Source organism: Lolium rigidum, chromosome 3 (assembly GCF_022539505.1).
Source record: "Lolium rigidum isolate FL_2022 chromosome 3, APGP_CSIRO_Lrig_0.1, whole genome shotgun sequence".
NCBI lineage: Eukaryota > Viridiplantae > Streptophyta > Magnoliopsida > Poales > Poaceae > Lolium > Lolium rigidum.
Window position 1 is genome coordinate 297,551,303 of NC_061510.1, and position 7,168 is coordinate 297,558,470.

General features: G+C 39.5%; 1 long non-coding RNA gene across 2 annotated transcripts; it reads right to left on the minus strand.

Annotated features, from left to right (window-relative positions):
* Nucleotides 1–934: 934 nt before the first annotated feature.
* Nucleotides 935–7,002, minus strand: LOC124703596. Of its 2 annotated transcripts, XR_007003178.1 has the most exons (8): nt 6,896–7,002; nt 6,667–6,755; nt 3,919–3,960; nt 3,768–3,848; nt 3,136–3,521; nt 2,468–2,568; nt 2,222–2,329; nt 935–1,447 (listed from the first exon to the last, which is right to left on the minus strand). It is a non-coding gene; the product is annotated as an uncharacterized LOC124703596 (long non-coding RNA). The 2 variants fall into 2 exon arrangements; XR_007003179.1 differs by lacking the exon at nt 3,768–3,848.
* Between the last annotated feature and the right edge of the window lie 166 nt (nt 7,003–7,168).

The following is a 7,168-nucleotide window of genomic DNA, read 5'->3' on the forward strand; positions in this document are numbered from 1 at the left end:
TAGACGATCTGGCCGCATGTTCCGTCGAAGACGGCGATGGTTCCGACTACGGGGAAGTTAGTCCTCACTAGATGACCCGTTGCGCTATCGCGCAAAGGCAGAATTCAATCAGAATTTGAGTCATAAGTTTTGGCTTATTTTAATATCGAAGGCTCAGAGCGGAGCTCTACTCTTCTTGTCGTTGTCGTCACCGTAGTGGTAAAGGGAGGGCATTCAGGTTGGGTGGCTGTTCAGGCAAGCTATAACATCATCCGATGGCGTGAGTTGGAGAAAATGTCCTGGATGGTCCCTCCACCTTCCTTTGGCTACTCACTTTGCTCCCATGCGACGGCTCCTTCTGCCCCTTGTACGCCCTCCTTTTCCTTTTCCGGCCCCTTAGACGCACTTGGCATCCGTGATGGTGCAGCCATCCTCGGCCGAATTTATGTTAATTGTGTTTAGGAACTAATGATTGAGAGAATCAAGTGATGTTTCATTGATGATTGTTGGGGGTATATATATCCACCGAACAGACGCCAATAAGGCGGTTACAAAGGCACCTCTTCGATATTACAGCGTTTGGACAAAACTATCTGACTACTTAGCTTAGGACCTAAGCTAATCTTAATAACTGCCTAATTAGCTTAGTACCAAAGCTATCCTACTTCTAACAAATTGTACAACAATTTAAGACCTCTATCAATCAATGGTAGAGTTATATCTGCATGGTATCTTAATCTATGAAAGTGTAAGAATACAACAATGATGTTGAAGCTGAAAGGTAAGTAAGATATAGCAAATCGGTTAGTGGGTAAATCAAGTGAGTTCGTGAAGCTCGATATTTCTGTAGGTATGCACACGCAAAAAACGTGGGGAAAAAGCGAGATAATATTGTAACCATTCTGATAGATCCCTCGTTAGCTATCTACAGCATAGATTCCAGTATAAATAGATAGAAACATTAAGTATAGCATATATTCCAACATGGATGGATGGAAACACTGAGTATATTGAAAAAGGCAAGTTGTGGAATTCCTATGTACACTCTATAGAATTTAGCTAATATCCATAACACAGTCCAGGATGAGATCGGATCAGGTTGTTCTTATAAAACAGTTAAAGCTCTCAGATTTGACAGAAATTTGCTAATTAAACTATAGTGCACAAAATAGATAGGACAACATACACATACGGAAACAGAAAGGAAAAAAGATGGCACAAAACAGATGGGAGAACAGAGCACATAGACACATAGCTGATCGCATACAGAGCAAGCATATGAGGTACTCTGGCTAATGACTTGGAACCTCATTTCTATTTCCGTTGTCTTGTTCAACTTCCAAGAACCATAATAATTGCTCTGTGAACACGACCACCAACAACAAGTGGTCTTTGGCAGTTTTTGAGACTGGTGCTTTCGTTCTCACAAAGATCCCGAGATTCAGTCGAAAATTCAGACAAAACACAACTGCACCACCGATAATGCACAACATATCAAAACAGATTTACAAATGTGTAATGCTCACGGTAGTTGCATAATCTTACAACTTCCAGCAAAGTAATAATAATGTAGAAAAAGCACCACCAAAAAGAAGAAAAAAAGTGCAAAAAGAAAAACCTCCCTGAGCAAGATATGAAATACAGAAATAGGCCTCTCACTAAGTTAAGCAACAGATATAGCACTACAGGTTCAACCTGGCTACATGCTACCACAAAAATAATCTAGGGAACAACGAACAGATCTGATCAGATACATAGAACATATGAAGTATAGGAGCTAGGTCTAAATTGAAAGATAAAAAACATGTCTAATTGTCTATTTTAGTTTGAGGGCTGGATAAACGATTGTCAAGCTTTAATAGATCGCTTGGGGTACTGTATAAACATGGAATTTTTATTCATGAAAACTGTGGCGAACATAGAGCTACAATGATCCATCCTATGAATGATCATTCGTAGTCTACATTTGGCAGGCAACAAATAATCATAATTAACTATAACTGGCTTATCTTATCTTTAGATGATTAATTAGAACATTCCAAGAACTGATGAAAGCAACTTGCCTAATTGCATTTATATTTTCTTAGCTCAGAACACACCAACAACAGATACAAGAAAATTAAGAACACAAATGATTCATTTCCAATTAGGCTACCATCCTATGTGAAACACATCACCATAGAAACACTGGCCATACTCCAAGCAGCAATACTCAAACTCATCAAGAATTCAGATTGCATACCTCAAATTTCTCAATTTGATAGGGTGTTGGCTAGCGTAGAGGCAAGTCGATGACCACTTGAGTTCGCCTAGTCTCCACATTGACGCGACCTATTCCTCCACAATAAGGCTGAAACTAAACAATAACTAATAACATACATGCTTCCAAATAATAAAGCCACAATTTAATATATGGAGATTTTTTCTTTGAGAAAATAAAGTTACTTTAAATTCTTCACTTCCTTAAGAAAGGTGTGCTATTACCAACCTAACATAGAATATGTAAAGGCATCCATGAAAAATATATGCAGCTTTCCTGAGCCGGCGCTCCTCCTCCCGTTCTTCATCTTGAGAGCCTGCCTCATGACGCTACACACAGAAACAACAAGTAGAAAATCAGGCAACAAAATTAGGTAGACACAAGACCCTAAAAAGGGAAGCATGTATTCTTTCGAAGAATTTTTTTGGGTAAATTTAAGTTTTAAACCAAAGGGATGCCTAGAGATCTCTATGTATGTATAGAAAACACTATCATCTTCCTTAGTCTGCAGGAATAAATTAACTGAGGAATGCGTGAGGTTTTAGCACCTGCTCTATTATTATGCCTTGGCAGGACATACCAAAGTAATTCTTTGTCTCGATCAAAGTATATACCTTTTTGTAGCCCGGGAAAAACCTTGATTCATAAAAGAACCACAGTTTCACAACACCTTATGAACTTACAGAAGTTTATACTAATCAATACGGATGCCCATCTCTATGCAAAACCTTACTAATATACTGTTATTTAATATTGTCATGATTCTATAAATGTCAGCAAATAAAAGTCATTATTAAACGAACCAGGAGACTTAAGAAAAAGTATATTCACATAATAGCTGATCTCGCTTAAAAACTGAAAAGTAATACCACCAGAAGTATTAATTGGGAGGTCACCTCTCGTTGCCTCACATCGCCGCCGCCTCGTGCTTTGGGCTCTCCGCGCCCGAGGCCGCCGTCGGTGTACATCACCATGGCAAGAGCTCTCTGCACGAGAGGCACCACCGTGGCAGGGGAAGAGTCTGGTGCAATGGCGGCAATGTCGGCGGTCTTGATTGAGATCTCGGTCTCCACCTGGAGAGAGCTGGGGTAGTTGTCGTCGAGTTGTGCCCTTTTGAAACTGAGCGACCCCTATATGAGCAGCTTGCTGGAATCCAAGGCCCTAAGGCCGCCAGAGCTCGCCGACGGTTCGAGGATGCCTTCTTCCATTGGGTCATAGTAGTCGGCCGGGCACGAGAACAAGATGCCCATTCTTGCAACAAGCATCCTTTCTCCCACACAATCTGGAAGAAATAAACAAGGATTAGAGAAACCATAACACGCAATCTGGAAGAAATAAACAAGGTAGACTCTGAAAACTAAAAAACCAACAGTATCTTGGCACTAAAAGAATGCTATTTTACCTGCCTCAGCCTAATCAATCTTTGAGCTGAGACTATAAAATTTGCAAATGGCCAAGAAAAGAATATGGGCTAAACAAAGTATATTGCACCTATCTAATATTTCTCAAGCTGAGGCTGCTCTCTTACCTGCCCTACGCTAGTAAAAGAATGGCCTTCGCCACAGTCTAAGCAAGTCCACAAAATTCCGGTGATTTAATTTGAACAAACCTGTGATAGGAAACTAAAACGGTTGGAACCAAACATGTGTTTACTCAAGATAAATGTAATCGCATAGTACCTTTTCTTTCCAGGTGTTTCCTCAACCAATGCTCTGCCAAATCTGAAACAGCAACAGTAGGCAAATCTTGAGGCAAATCGTGAGGAAATCTGAAACGAAACAGATAGACAAATCTTGAGGCAAACCGTGAGAAAATCTGAAACAACAGTAGGCAAATCTTGAGGAAAACTCCTTGAGAAAATCTTGAGGAAAACCCCTTCACGTTTGGGAAATCTGAGTAGCAGCAGGCAAATCTTGAGGAGACGGGAGAAAGAAAGAAAAATACCAGGAAAATATATGGGAGCTCGCGGATCTGACGCCCGGGAAATCATGGACGAGGAAAAGGATGATTTATCCACATAAGTCACGTAATTTGCAACAATTATTTTTTTGTATAGAACGATTGTTAAATCTAACAATCAGCAGGCACCACAAACCTTATCAATCAAATGACCAATTTAAATTTGTGAGACATGAGAACAAATGGAAGCAAGCAAAAACTGAAGCTTTACTGACCTTGAGGCTAATAAATAAAAAGGAAAAAACTATGTTAGCTAGCTGAAGCGCAGAGAATGAAAGTATTGTATGGATAGGAACATAATCCAGGGGCATCCTTATAGGTGATGGTGTAAAACACAAAATCAGTAAACTCTTATAAGTAGTCTAGAGTTATCCAGGTCATACATATAATGGTTTTTACATGCAAAGTAGTAGAAAATAGATATTAATTGTACAAATGATATTAACGCCCACATTCTGTCATTGTGTACCCAAGAAAATAGATATGGGTAACTGTGACAAATTATAGGCACGATGCAACAAACAAAGGGAATGCAACTGTTATACTTCATCACTTCAACCGACATCCAATGGAAAAGAGAGTAGCTAAAAATCAAAAGGGAACCATCAGCCTGAAACAACTTTTTTCATCGCCGCCTCTTATTAGCGTTTCATGATTGCGCCTCCGTGTTTCGATCTCCTCCGACCTCAGCCATATATGTTACCCTCTTAATCGAAGCTACTGCTGCCCCTGAGTCGCTGTTGCAACTGGAGGACAGGCCGCCGCTGCCACCGGCCATAAGTTATTTGACTCCCATAGTGTGTTGCGTGTAGGATGTGATTGCAAGAGTTAATCACCTAGGCTGTTGAGGCATGGGTTATCCATTCCTTTTCCTGTACTACATCAAATTCTAGAGAAACCGACTTGAGGCACCGAATAATTCTTAAATGTGTTAGTTTCCTCTTGGCCTAACCCTAGAAATCTCACTTCCGTTCGTACGGGCAGAAATACTATGCATAGTGAAAAGTTTATTAGAGAAACATAGTTCTATAAATAAAAGTGTCAAGTACTACGAAATCATTGTATTAAAATGAAACAAACAGCCTGGCATAAAGCACTTATTACAATGAAGTTTGGCTAGTAAATGCTTATTGGTGAAAAGAAGTATCCAAGTGAGGATACTTCATCACTTTAGGTTCAAACAATGGTTAAATAACACATGCTTATATAATTCCTTCAGATTTCGGTAGAGAAAAAATTCTTCCGGAGATTGATTTTATCAAGCTTTATATGGCATCATGTTGAAATGTGTAGCTGTTATTATTATATGGTATCCGGAGAAAGCAAAGTGGTGTGCATGTAAATGAAGAAGTGAAAGCAGTGCAAGAATATTAATTGGGTGCCAAGTGAGAAGTCTACTCGACCACAAACACCTCTCATGTTCCCTCATTTAAGTGAGATGGTTACACAAGAACCATAAATTCGTTTTAACTTGGTACCTGCAAGAAGCAGATGGTCCAAGCAGCTACCAACTTATCGCATTTGTGCTTCCCGGCGGTAAAGTTTGAAATAATTCCATCAGCACATTTTGAAACAATAAAATGATGCTAAATTTAATTCATAAAAAATGATGCAGGTTGCCCTCGGCACACACCGAACCATGTTGACTAATGAAGGTTATACACTCGCGGACGAACTTATCAAATTTTACCTTTGTGTATTAACCACACCCGAGGGAGAGAGAGAGAGAGAGAGAGAGAGAGAGAGAGAGAGAGAGAGAGAGAGAGAGAGAGAGAGAGAGTATCCTACAAATCTATCACAATTCTGTTTCAGTTCAGTTTGAAGTAAATTCATACTATCATGCTATCTTTTTTAGTTGGAAGTAAACATCAAGAACTGAGTGTTAATTAATCATGTAACTCGTTAACACCAAACCCATATGAGAAGTGAAGTCAAATGTTTTAATAAATAGGGTTGAATGATATCCATTTGCATCCTACATGTTAATTGCACATCTGACCTAGTTGCTTCTTAAATTTATACACGCTGAACTGTACCCACGGATTAAACAATAACCTTATTTATCTGACCGGCCTAAATTAATACATCCAGATCCAGCTTTGAGCCTAGTTAAAGCCCAGAGAATCTGCTTTATTTATCCGACCCCTTACAAGCAGTACTGATTCAACATTGCACGTTCGAGTGTTGTTCTAGTGATTCTTGCATATTGTTCTCAGTTCACTAATATCATTTTGTACCGACACGAGAGATGGCTGCATATATTCATTCAAATTTGAACGCCGAGCAATTGCAACTCTCTACACAACCTTCTCTCTTATAGGTTGAACGACAAACTCAAATCAGGTTATGTGCACTAAATTCGGGGAATGATATGATAATTCAGGCCCAAAAAGAAGGTAGTACAGAGTTAGCTTCATATTGACCATCCCTGGGTTTTGGCCAGTGAAAAACAATGGAACACAACTAACCAAGGATCGATTTGAGGGTGCTTCCCGCAAGAAACCAGTCCAAGCACACTTGCAATATCCATCAAGCCTACCATCGAGTATGGACTCCACTGCACAAGGAAAACATCAATGGTCACCAATAATGCAAAGCAACAGGTAAGCCCATCATAAGCGAAAAGAAATTTCAGATATGCAATGGCAAGAAAGTAATTTAAATTAATCACATGGCAAGCATATTCAGGAGAGTCACCTGGAGATACTCGTATTTCCGCACAGCTGACGGACACTAATTGGATCTGCATTTTATTAGCAGCAGCAAACACACGATTTTCCTGGAGTTGCCGTTGCTTTAGCTGAAAAAACAACAATAATGTCTATGTTATATATCAAACAAAATGGAACATAACTACAATTTCAGGTTTATCGTGATAGTAGTGCAAATGGAACAGAACCGACAAGAATCCTATGGACCACTACATACTCATACTTATTCTCAAATTGAGTGGACTACAAAGAGGCAAAC